The sequence below is a fragment of the Macaca mulatta genome, chromosome 15 (assembly GCF_049350105.2).
Source record: "Macaca mulatta isolate MMU2019108-1 chromosome 15, T2T-MMU8v2.0, whole genome shotgun sequence".
In the NCBI taxonomy this organism is placed as follows: domain Eukaryota; kingdom Metazoa; phylum Chordata; class Mammalia; order Primates; family Cercopithecidae; genus Macaca; species Macaca mulatta.
In genome coordinates, this window is record NC_133420.1 from 68,568,237 (window position 1) to 68,582,063 (window position 13,827).

Consider the following 13,827-nt stretch of genomic DNA (forward strand, 5'->3'; position numbering starts at 1 on the left):
ATATAAAAAACAGAGATTCAATTCTCAATTCTAATTTAATCTGGTTTATCTCTCCAGAATAACCTGAAGTGTTTTTTTAAAACTTTCTAGTTGCGCTAGTTCCTGGAGACACATGTCTAAGGACAGCTCCTCAGAGTGAGAGTCACCATTATATAGAATTTCACTGTGGATGTTAGAAAGAAAAGCATCTTATTCAAATTTGTCAAAGTTCTATCTATCTCTCTATCTATCTATCTATCTATCTATCTATCTATCTATCTATCTATCTATACACACAGACATATACATATATACACATATATAAATACACACACACATATATATATATTGCTTCAAGTAAAATTTCAATCTCAATCTTTCCCGAAGTAGCAGAGAATGATCATATTCACCCTCCTTAGCATAATAAGGGCATTCACTAAATTTAAATTTTTATAAGTCTAATTATTAAGAAAATATCAAGTAGCTCTTTCAGTTAACATGGAAAAAAAATCATCCTCTACAAGTATTAGTAATTCATAAATAAAAGCATCTATGATAGTGGAAACTTGTGATTTTTCTCTTGTATTTTTAACAGCACATACATAAATTAAATGCCATCAAATATAATAATAGTGAGCTTATCTTCTCATTAGGAATTGAAAAGTCACAATAGGCATTACTTTTCTTAATAACCAAGGCCAGCCAGATATGATTAACAAATGATAGTTTGTTAATCACAACTCTCCAGGTTGTGGTCTGCAATGAATACTGATTAAACTGAATTTCAGCAGAGCAACAAGCCATTATGAAGAGAAAAAATACCCATGGCTGCTTTCATCTCTAGATGAGGGTCAGGTAAAAAATAAATTCCCAACTGGTGTATTTAAGAAGAAACCAACCAACTTTTAATAGTTGTCTGTGGCATGTGCATGAAATTATTGGCATACCTCAGACACTGAAGAGGTTTGAGCCACTCTCCAAAGCATGCTATTGAAACTTTACAAGTGCACGGGGATACTAGGCTAAAGGGTAGGGAAGGAAATAATCGCACGAAGACATTCCTTCTGAAGCATGCAACATCTCTGGTAGCATGGCAACAGTTTTCAATGGATAGATGCAGGATAGGAGAGCTGAGAGAAATATTCTAGATGATCTGGGTCTTCATGATTTGTATGGTTTCTGCCTTCTAAACTTGGGGCTAGGGAAGTATAGCACAGAGAGATTTTCTTATTGCAAAAATTGGAGGACAAGAGTGAAAAAAAAAAGAGAGAAATCTGTAGCAACACACAAAGGTGGTATCCAGACTACAATGCAGATATAAATATCTTCTTATTCCAAAAGCTAGCAGTTGTTTGATGGGTCTCCAAGAATCTTTAACTCTTTACCTATGCTCATATCTCAAGCTCTTCTGAACAGTCCTGATGTTACACTTAAAACTTAAAGCGTGTACTGAAGTGAACCTAATTAAAGTCACAGCATAGCCCATACTGTGCTCGACTTAAAATTTTTATTAACTCAAATTTTCATACAAGTAGCCTAAAAGAATAAGCGTGTTGCTCTTTACTTAATGTCAATATTATTTACTCCACTCTATGGTTATTTCTCAGAGAATATTTTGAATGAAACTAAGACATATGAGCATAAGACTCATATTTTAAAGAAAAGAGAAAATCAAACTTAAAATGGCTCATATGTTTGCATAGTCAAATGAGAAATCTAAAATAATTAATAAAACCTTGTTAAAGGGTCTTTTCAGAGACATGAATAAGATTTAATAACATATGAGAAATTTCAACAGAAGGATAGACATTATAATCAACCAGATCAAAAATTTTAAAAGTGAAACAAAAAAATATGAAATTTGTATTTATTTGATAAGCTAAAGAGAAGGCTAAATATAAGAGAAGAAAAAAAAGGATGGATTTGAAACAGCTCAGATTAATAGAAATTAAATTTTGACATAAAGAGGAAAAGAGATTTGAAAAAATACAGAGCTTCAAATATTTGTAGAAAAATAAACAACAATACAATTGGAATCCCAGGAGAAAAGAGAAAAAATCATCTAAAAGAAGTGACAAGATAATGACTGAGAATGTTTTAAAATTATTTTATTAAGAACGCTAACTTACATTCCTACCAGCTGCGCATAAGCATTCTCTTTCCTCCACAAACTTGCCAACATCTGTTATATTTTGACTTTTTAATAATAGCCATTCTGACTGGTATGAGATGATATCTCATTGTGGTTTTGATTTACATTTCTCTAATGATCAATGGTGTTGAGCCTTTTTTCCTATATTCATTGACCACATGTATGTCTTCTTTGGGGAAGTGTCTATTTATATCATGTACCCATCAGCCACTGTGGAAAGCATTTTAGAGATTTCTCAAATAATTTAAAACAAAACTGCCATTCGACCCAGCAATTCCTTCACTAGTTACCTATTCAAAGAAAAATAAATAATTCTACCAGAAAGACACATGCACTTGTATGTTTACTGCAGCTCTATTCACAATAGCAAAGACATGAAATCAACCTAAATGTCCATCAGTGGTGGACTGGATGAACAAGATATAATACATATACATTGTGGAATGCTATGCAGTCATAGAAAAGAATGAAATCATGTCCTTTGAAGCAAGATAGAGCTGGAGGCCATCATTCTAGTGGAATTCACATGAGAACAACAACAACAAAAACAAATTTCACAGGTTCTCTCACATCTTATGTAAGAGTTAAACATTGAGTACACATGCTCACAAAGATGAGAATAATAGGAACTGAGGACTACTAGAGTAGGAGGGTGGGAGGAGGGTGAGGGTTAAAAAACTACTTACCAATATGATGCTCACTTCGCTGGTGGCAGGATCGTGCATAAACCAAACCCCAGTGACATGCAATTTACCCATATAACAAACCTGTGCATCTATCTTCTGAATCTAAAATAAAAGTAAAATGCAAACACACACACACACACACACACACACACACAGAGAACACCAAACAGGATGAATACAAAGAAACTGAAATCAGGCACATCATTGTTGTACTGGTGAAAATCAAAGAAAAAGAGGAAAGGTTAACATCAGCTAGAAAAGATAATGATACATTGTACTTGAGGAACTAAAAAATAAAAATGGATAATTTCTAACCAGAAATAATAAAACATCTTAGAAACAATGTCAAGTAAGCTCTGATATTTGGAAGCCAGACTCACTAATACATATACTTTCATGTTGATAGGAACAGCCCAGTTCTTACAGGTATGTTGGTGGTCTCACATTAAGCACAGACAATCTTTCAGAACTACATTAAATAATCACCTGTGACTATGACAAACTGACAAAAAAAAAAAAGAGAGAGAACCACTTGGTAATCATTTCTGAACACAGATAAAAATGAAGTCCCTGTAAAAGACACAAAAATGAACAATCTGTTTGATATGGTGTGGATCTATGTCCCCACCCAAATCTGATGTTAAATTGTAACCCCCAGTGTTGGAGGTGAGGTCTAGTGAGTGGTGATTGCATTATGGAGCTAGTGTTCTCAAGAATGGCTTAGTACCATCCCCTTTGGTACTGTATAGTGAGTGCGTTCTCTTGAGATCTAGTTTTATCAAAGTGCATAGCGCTTTCTCTCTGGTCTCTTTCTCATTCTCTGGCCATGTAAGATGTACCCGCTTTCTCTTTGCCTTCTGCCATAGTTGAAAGTTTCCTCACGTCTCCTCAGCCATGCTTTCTGCATAGCCTGTGGAATCATGAGCCAATTAAACCTCTTTCCTTTGTAAATTACCCAGTATCAGGTATTTCTTTATAGCAATGCAAGAATAAATACAATCTTCACTCTACTGATATTTTCTTTACCAATAGCAGCTTTAGGACAGCTTTGTTGTTATGATTTTCTTGATGAGATTTACTAATAACTAGATTACTCTCTTTACTGATAGCACCAAAACTGAACCACTTTTTCTCCTTGAATCTTTCACAAAATTATTTAGCACAAGTTCAAATTCTATAATACTTTATTCTTTACACCTTCTAAAAGAGAGTCTTCATGTTTCCTCCTGGGACACCTTTTTCATACAGTAAACATTTATTACAAGTGTGTTCTTGGATATATTTAACTGATAACTATTACATCTTCAAACCATTGTAAAGAAAAGAAGTAGCCTATAAGTTAATATCCAAATAAATTGCTATTCAAATATGAAAACAAAGTAAAGGTATATGCTCTCAAAAAGGAATATAATTTGTCTCTAGAACAGCTCCAGTGCAAGCTGTGCAAAAATCATTTTGTATGAAATGAAAAGAACCGAAAACCAAAAGCATTCTTGAAGAAAAAGAAATCAGAATATTTATACTATATGATTTTAAGACTTACTTAAAGCTAAAGTAATTAAGACAGTGTAGTAAAGTTTAAGTATAAAAAAAAATCACTGAAACAGAATTGATTGTCCAGAAATAGACTCAATTACGTGTTTTTTATTGATATTTGATCAATATAGACATCGATTCAATATGAAAAAAGACTGGAATATAGATTTAGAAAGATGATGTATGAATGGTTAGCAAACACATTAATAAGCTGATGAAAATTGTCATTAGGAAAATGTAAATTAAAATAAAATAAAGTATTTTCTTGAAAACATTAAAATAGTGAATATAGAAAAGATCAATAATATCAAATGTTTTCAATATGGAAAAAACAAAAACCAGTCATTCATTTTTGGTGGCTTGTGGGTAGCAAAAATTATACAACCAACCTGGAGAACCATTTAACAGTTTCTGACAAAGTTACATATACACCTATACTATGATCCAGCAATTCAATATCTTGCCATTTACTCAAGATAAAGGAAAATATATGTATGCTACACACCCACACACATATTCACACACACAAACACACATATACACACACAGAGATAGAGAGAGAAAAACTAGTTTAAGAATGTTCCAAGGGAGCAAGATAGTGGTCTAGGACTCTACAGAGGTTGTCCCCTGTAAAAACATCAGTTTGAACAACTATTCACACATCAAAATACTTTTACATTAGCTGTGCAAAACAGGTGAGAGATGATATCACCCAGACGTAACACAAAAATAGAAACAAATGCATTAAAGAGGGTAGAAAGTATAGTTTTATGTTACTTATATCCCCTAGGCAAGAAGGTATTGACAAAGATACCCTCCATGTGGAGGAAGGAAAGGGAAGTGAGCACAGAACTGCGCCTTGGACTTCAAAACCAGACTTATTATAGCAAAATCCAGCACTGAGCAGGCCACTATGACCACCCCACCTCTATACTGATGCCCACAGACTGATGCTCCTCCAGGCTTCTCCAGGTGCTAGGCTGGACCTCATAGACCCAGGCTTCAGGCCTGCAAGGCAGACTCTATCTTTAGTTTGTCCCACTACAAGGTCAAACTCAGTGGCCCCACACTCTGATCTACACTCAAAACCAGGCCACCCCTAGTGGCACTCACCTTCAACTTACTCCAATGCCAAGCTGCCCAAGCAGCATTGAGCTTTGGGCCTGCCTCAGCATGAGGCTGTCCTCAGCAGCTTCTGGGTTTATGTCTACCCTGCCATTAAGTCAGCCCCTGTGGCCCAGGCTTTGGGCTGGTGGCCAGGGATACAGGCTCAGTGCCTACCAGAGCAGACTCAATTATATTGACTCCCTCAGTGGATGCAGGCCCTGAGCTGTTCTAGCAAAGCTCTGTCAGTTATTGTAGTTTTATATTATATATTGTATATATATGAAACTCAAAACCTAGAAGCTTATTAACTCAGTTAGGTATATCATATAAAACTCAAAACCTGGAAGTCATTTATATTTGTCTTATCTTCTATTTTTTATTTTTATAAAAATACGTTGAGTGCCCCCCCTCAAAAAAATTTTATGAGCTAGTTGGAAATGCGTTTTTTTAAGGATTAAATAAGAAAAATACAAACAAACAAAATAATCAATAGAAAATCCTACTACCTGAAATAGACCAAGCTGTGAATAAGCATTGAATTTTATTCTGCCTGTATTCTTGGGCCACTTTGTTAGTTACTATTAGTAACACAGATCTCTTCTTTTTAGGAATAATTGGAGTAATTAAAGGGGCAAGAGTCATGTCATATAACCTAATTGTTTAATTGCACTAGGGATTATTATAATTTCACTCTTTAATACTTTTTTCTAGGATATTTTTTCTAATTCTTATCTCTAGATGTAAATCATTGCCTGATCGAGGTGCTCATACTATAACTGAGTAAAAAAAAAAAATCTTATCTGGTTGAACACTTGAGCACTGACTGTTTCATGGGTGCTTTATATGGTTGATTCTGTCTATCTATTCCAGCTTCCCTGCTCCTATCCATTTTTCTTCTTTGAATACCCAATGTCATATTGCTCCTTAAAATTTAATTGTAAAATCTCACTGTGCAACTCCATCTCTTTAACTTGTCATTTTTTTTTTTTTAATTCCTACATTGTGGAGAGCTTTGTGAAGACCTTCAGGAGCAAATTAAATCTTTTAAATTTCAATTTATTTATGGGTTCCATAAAAATACATAGGAGGTTTAGCAAATGGTTGGAGAATTATTTTCCCGAGGAATAGAGAATTTTGTAGGAATTCTACTCATCATTCAAAAGTTGATGATTTTTGAACCCTTAACAGCCTGATTATATGCTAGAGAGCTTTATCAATTTGTTAAGTATACCCAAGCACTTTGAGTAGCTCCTCTCTCCATCACCACCCTGAGTGATAAAGTAAACATGCAATAAGGGCCAAAAGAGCCAGCCAGAATTCATTCTTTTAGAAATTACTAAGACTAATGAATCAACAGAAAGAGAAATACAGTAGTTTCCTCTTAAATGCAGGGAATATGTTTCCAAGATCCCCAGTAAATGTCTGAAACCACGGATAGTACCAAACCGTGTGTGTGTGTGTATTATATATACACACATTATATCTATATAATGTGTATATATATGTGTATTATATATTTAACGTTTTTTTCAATACATACATATTTATAAAACAATTTAGTTTATAATTTAGTTTATAAATTAGGCACAGAAAGGGATTGGTAACAACCAATAATAAAATAGAACAATTAGAGCAGTGTATTAGCATCACTAATCTTGCACTTTGAGACCATTATTAAGTATAATAAGATGTTCTTTTTTTTTTTTTTTTTAAATTTGAACACAAGAACTGAGGTACTGCAACAGTTGACTTAGTAACTGGGATGGCTGCTCAGTGACTAACAGGAAGATAGCACAGATGGTGTGGAAAGTCTGGAAAAAGGGATAATTCATGCCCCAGATGGGTCAAAGAAGGACACTGAAATTGCAGATAAGCAGGGGCTACTGTCTCTGCTAGGGGAATCAGAAGAAAGACAATTGGCCCAGATGAAAGGCAGTCAATGTTGGGCAGCTCTATGCCAGTGAGAGAAGCTGCTTTTCCTGAAAAGAAAGGAGAAAGTGGAGGAGCTGTGAGGTTATATTCCTGCATAAAATCCACAAACACTGAAGCAGCTTCATAGCTGATGCCTTCTTATTTGTTTCCCTCTGAAAATATCTCTTCTAAAGAATTGGGTCCCTGTACTACATGTAATATGTAGCCAGAATGTAAAACACTTGTAATAGGAACAGAGCCGCACTTTTATTAAAGAGATTTTCTCTTCCCCACTCTCTCACATTTCATTTTTAATTCAGTTCACTGCCTATGGGAACCAAGGGAATGAAGAGTAGAATAAAATATCCTCTATTTTTCACTTGCTTATTTTACAAAAGCCCTGGGGCCTAGAAAATGAAACCCCATGTAAGGCACTGTGAAGGAAAAACCATGGAAGCAATTAATCTTTCCCTGGGCTGGTAGGTAGACTTGTCTAAGGCAAATCACACTGTGGCTCATGGCTTAGCCTCACCTTAACACTAACAACACAAATGTGGCTGGGATCAGCAGTATCTGACAGTCCCAAGGCTGTTCTTAGCAACACAATTTGAGAAAGAGGGAGACTTTGACTATGAACTATAACTGGGTGTAAATAGTTTGAAAGAAAAATTGAGATAATGGGTCCTCTAAAGAATAAGCTTTGGTATTAGAACAGCAAATGTATTCACACTAATCATTTATTATGTTCATTAAACTGTACGATAAAACTGTCTAACTCAGTACTGATTTTCATCACAAGCTTACCATCTATCTATGTAGTAGAATGTATGGACTTAACATGCGAACTTTAAGTTTGTGAATTCCTTCTTGAGTTTAAAAATCCTTTCTCTGAGTTTCTCTCCCTCCTTTTTTAACTATCAGTGTTTTTTATTTCCTTATCATCTTCTTCTATCTGTTGTTCTTTATATAGTATGGGATTAGAGGAGGCATATAAGACCTTATGGCAGGGGACACAACACAAAAAGATCACGAGATCCTTCCTGAGGATCCTTCCTCTCTCTTATTTTGCTTATTTTTACTGTATTTGTAGTATGTTCACTTTTTATTTTTCATATTATTTATGAACATTATTTTATTTCTTTGTATTATTTATGAACATTATTCTTCATATTATTCCTATTTATATTGTCTTCATCAGTATAGACACAAGTATGCCTATTTTATTAAATATTACAAAGTAACTAGGATATTGTTGATATCCTTTGTTACTTTTTAATTTTATGCTTCATTTATGTCATTTTTATAATGTCCTTCCTTTATTTTTTTAGTTTAATTCTATATATTCTAATTTTTCACTGGTGCTACTTAACTCACTAATTGGCAGCTCACATAAGTTTTAGTAATAAGAATTTAGTATGATAATTAAATAGATCTTATTTAAATCTATAAATTTCTCTTAAAAACAACTTAAATGAATATATATTTTCTTAAAATAGAAGCTCTCAAAGTGTGACTTGAAAACACCTGGTTGTCTCTGAGATTTTTCAATGACTGCATAGCATTCAACGATGTATATGTATTATATTTTGTTCATCCAGTCCACCATTGATGGACATCTAGGTTGATTTCATGATTTTTTCAAAGGGTTATGAGTTTAAAACTGTTTCAAAATAATACTTACATATTATTCACTATTTTCACTCTCCTGCTCTCATGAAGCAAGATGGAATTTTCCAGAAGCTAGGTAATATGACATAATTGCTCTTATGGCTAATCAAATTTGTGCTTGTGCAATATTGTATTTTAAAAATTTTTCTGCTTCATTTTCTAATATGGAAAATGTTGAAAGATACTTCTTACATGCACAAGATCTATAACGTACTTCAATAATGCCTAATATTTTAACAGAGTCCCGAGAACAAAAAGTTTGAGAAATTCGTCTTTAAAGCTCCAATGTACATGATTATAGAAATTTGTTATTGATCAGTTCTAAGTATCATTTCCCATATAATGTTTTTTTAATCCATTACTTATTTCAATTTTTGTTTCAAAACATAATTTGAGAATATCTTTTATTATTGATGTATAACTAGGATGATAATGTAATTTAACATACAAATAAAGGTGCTTTTAATGGTATCCTTTTATATGTCTTTCCATGGATATGGGCTATTGGACATAAAAATAGACTCTCCCAGCTTAAACCACTGTCTATGCTTATTGCATTTTTAATGAGATTGTATTGTGTTTGGAAACCTAATACGTACAATTCTTTCCTGTTTTTGACTTTTGCTTTATCGTTTTGTGTGTTCAATTTAAAAAATAACTTTCATTTATGCTTATAAAGAACATATATATTCTATGTTATAGTCAGTGTGTGTGTATGTGTGTGTGTATATATATATGTTCATTAGACAAGATGTATTTTTTCTTCCCAAATATCCTATGCCCAAACTATTGTTTGTTTTTGTCTGCAGATTTCTTATTTTATGAAAGAGATATGTAAATAATAATTCAATTTAAATTTGTGTGTTTGCAGCTATATTAGGCTGATGGATCTTGGAAATTATATGATGAATGAAATATTTTATCTGTATGAATTTCTCTCACTATATCTAAAAAATGCTCCTAAAATGATGTATATTTATATATTATTGTAGATATGCCAACTGTGTATATTCTTTTGCTTTTTTCTTTCAACTTTTTTTTTGTATTTTAGTTTTTCTAAGATTTCTCTTCTGAATGGCGAATAGGAATATGAGATTTATTTCTTTTATCTCCACTTGACTATTTGAAAGCACATCAAATTTATCATGTCACAAACCAAATATATGATCTTACCTCCCAAACTCTGCTGTTTCTTCTTTTTAGTACCAAGTATAACTTTCTACTTTCTCAGAAGTCATCTATAATTTATTTCTCTGGCACTGCACAGTTAATTTTCAGCATATAGTATTGACTTTACCTTCCAAATAGATTGAACCACTTCTTACCACTTCATTAGTACTCTAGTCCAAACCACCATTCTCTCTCTCTTGGATTATTTATTTACATATTTATTACGAACACTGTTATCTGAAATCTAAGAAACCTAAAAAGACATGCACAAATCTTGAGGCCATATATTTTATCTGTAACAACTAGCCAAATCACAAATATTTCACTACTAGCATTCCAAAGGTGCCTCTTTTGCCCTCTCCCAGTCACTAACTACACAGAAGTTACAACTACTGTAAAGTATATGTGTGTGTGTTCATATATGCATATGTGTATTGTCAGGCCTCTGAACCCAAGCTAAGCCATCATATCCCCTGTGACCTGCGTGTATACATCCTGATCACCTGAAGCAACTGAAGACCCACAAAAGAAGTGAAAATAGCCTTAACTAATGACATTCCACCATTGTAATTTGTTTCTGTCCCAGATTAACTGATCAATGTACTTTGTAATCTCCCCCATCCTTAAGAAGGTTCTTTGTAATTCTCCCCACCCTTGAGAATGTATTTTGTGAGATCCACCCCTGCCCGCAAAACATTGCTCCTAACTCCACCGCCTATCCCAAAACCTTTAAGAACTAGTGATAATCCACCACTCTTTGCTGACTCCTTTTTTGGACTCAGCCCGCCTGCACCCAGGTGAAATAAACAGCCTTGTTGCTCACACAAAGCCTGTTTGGTGGTCTCTTCACATGGATGCATGAGATATTTGGTGACGAAGACCCGGGTCAGAGGGACTCCTTTGGGAGACCAGTACTCTGTCCTCACCCTCACTCCATGAAGAGATCCACCTACAACCTTGGGTCCTCAGACCAACCAGCCCAAGGAACATATCACCAATTTCAAATTGTGTAAGCGGACTTTTCACTCTCTTCTCCAGCCTCTCTTCACTACCCTTCAGTCTCTGTCTTTCCAATTCCAGTTCTTTTTCCTCTTTAGTAGAGACAAGGGAGACACATTATATCCATGGACCCAAAACTCTGGCGCCGGTCACAGACTCAGGAAGACAGACTTACCTTGGTGTTTAATCATTACGGGGATGCCTGCCTGATTATTCACCCACACTCCATTGGTGTCTGATCACTGTGGGGATGCCTGCCTTGGTTATTCACCCACATTCCCTTGGTGGCAAGTCAACTGTGGGGATGCCTGCTTTGGCTGCTCACCCACATTGCAGCCCAGGGCTGCTCCCCACCCCCCATCTCCATCTCTCTACCCTTTTCTTTAAACTTACCTCCTTCACTATGGGCAACCTTCTGCCCTCCATTCCCCCTTCTTCTCCCTTAGCCTGTGTTCTCAGGAACTTAAAACCTCTTCAACTCACACCTGACCTAAAACTTAAAGGCTTTGTTTTCTTCTGCAATGCTACTTGACCCCGATACAAACTTGATAATGGTTCTAAATAGCCAGAAAATGGCACTTTTTTTATTTCTCCATTTTACAAAATCTAGATAATTTTCATCGAAAAATGGGCAAATGGTCTAAGGTGTCTGACATCCAGGCATTCTTTTACACATTGGTCCATCCCTAGTCTCCGCTCCCACTGTGACTCTTCCCAAATCTTTCTTCTTTCTCTCCTGTCTGTTTCTTCAGTCTCCACCCCAAGCTCTGAGTCCTTTGAATCCTTTTCTACAGACTCATCTGACCTCTCCCCTTCTCCCTAGGCTGGGAGGGCTGGGCTGAGCCAAGTCCCAACTCTTCTTCAGCCTCTGCTTCCCAACCCTATAACCCTTCTATTATCTCCCCTCCCCATATTGGATCTGGTTTACAGTTTCATTCTGCGACCAGCTCTCCCCCACCTGCCCAACAATTTCCTCTTAGAGAGGTGGCTGGAGCTGAAGGCACAGTCAGGGTACATGTGCCTTTTTCTCTATCGGACCTTTCCCAAATCAGCCAGCGCTTAGGCTCTTTCTCATCAGACCCCACTAAATATATACAGGAATTCTGATATCTAACTCTGTCCTACAATTTAACCTGGAGTGACTTAAATGTCTTCCTAACTACTACCCTCTCCCCAGATGAACGGGAAAGAGTTTTTCTCTAGTCCAATCTCACACTGATAACCACCGGCTTCATGAGCCAGACCTCCAGGAAGGCATTAGAGCAGCTCCCCGAGAAGATTCCCAATGGAACTATCAGGCAGATTCCCCGGGTATAGCTAGGCGAGATAACATGGTTTCCTGCCTAGTCGAAGGGCTTAAAAAGGCAGCTTACAAAGCTGTTAATTATGACAAACTTAAAGAAACTACCCAAGGTAAAGAAGAAAACCCAGCCCAGTTCATAACCCACTTAGCAGCAACCCTTAGGTGCTTTGCTGCCCTAGACCCAGAGGGGCCAGAAGACTGTCTTATTCTCAATATGCATTTTATTACACAACTCGCTCCTGACACTAGAAAAAGTTCCAAAAATTAAATTCCGACCCTCAAACCCCACAACAGGACTTAATTCACCTCGCCTTCAAGGTGTACAATAATAAAGAGTTGCAATTACTTGCCTCTGCTGTGAGAGAAACCCCAGCCATATCTCCAGCACACAAAAACTTCATAATGCCTAAGCCACAGCGGTCAGGCGTTCCTTCAGGACTTCCTCCCCTAGGATCTAGCTTCAAGTGCTGGAAATCTGGCCACTGGGCCAAGGAATGCCCGCAGCCCGGGATTCCTCCTAAGCTGTGTCCCATCTGTGCGGGACCCCACTGGAAACCGAAATGTCCAACTGGCCCAAGGCTCTGACTGACCCCTTCCCAGATCTTCTCGGCTTAGCAGCTGAAGACTGACACTGCCCAATCGCCTCGGAAGGCCCCTGGACCATCAAAGACACCAAGTTTTGGGTAACTCTTACAGTGGAGGGTAAGCCTGTCTTCTTAATCCATATGGAGGCTACCCACTCCACATTACCTTCTTTCCAAGGGCCTGTTTCCCTTGCCTCCATAACTGTTGTGGGTATTGACGGCCAGGCTTCTAAACCTCTTAAAACTCCCCAATTCTGGTGCCAACTTGGACAACATTCTTTTATGCACTCTTCTTTAGTTATCCCCACCTGCCCAGCTCCCTTTTTTGGTCAAGATATTTTAACTAAATTATCTGCTTCCCTGACTATTCCTGGGCTACAGCCACACCTCATTGCTGCCTTTTCCCCTAGTTCAAAGCCTCCTTCACATCCTCTCCTCGTATCTCCCCACACCTCTACTCCCTCCTTGGCAACGGATGATTACCATTCCATTAAACCTAATCACCTTTTCCCCGCTCAATGCCAATATCCCATCCCACAGGACGCTTTAAAGGGTTAAAGCGTGTTATCACTTGCCTGTTACAGCATGGCCTTCTAAAGCCTATGAACTCTCCTCACAATTCCCCCATTTTACCTGTCCAAAAACTGGACAAGTCTTACAGGTTAGTTCAGGATCTGCACCTTATCAACCAAACTGTCTTGTCTATCCACCCCGTGGTGCCAAACCCATAGA

The 13,827-nt window shown here is 36.5% G+C and overlaps 1 long non-coding RNA gene across 1 annotated transcript in view; it reads left to right on the forward strand.

Annotated features, from left to right (window-relative positions):
- Positions 1–10,917: 10,917 nt before the first annotated feature.
- LOC144334808 (uncharacterized) overlaps positions 10,918–13,827 on the forward strand; it is an 816,293-nt gene continuing 813,383 nt past the window's right edge. The window contains exon 1 of the long non-coding RNA XR_013405048.1: positions 10,918–11,216. This is a non-coding gene — a long non-coding RNA (uncharacterized LOC144334808). The remainder of the gene's footprint in view (positions 11,217–13,827) is intronic.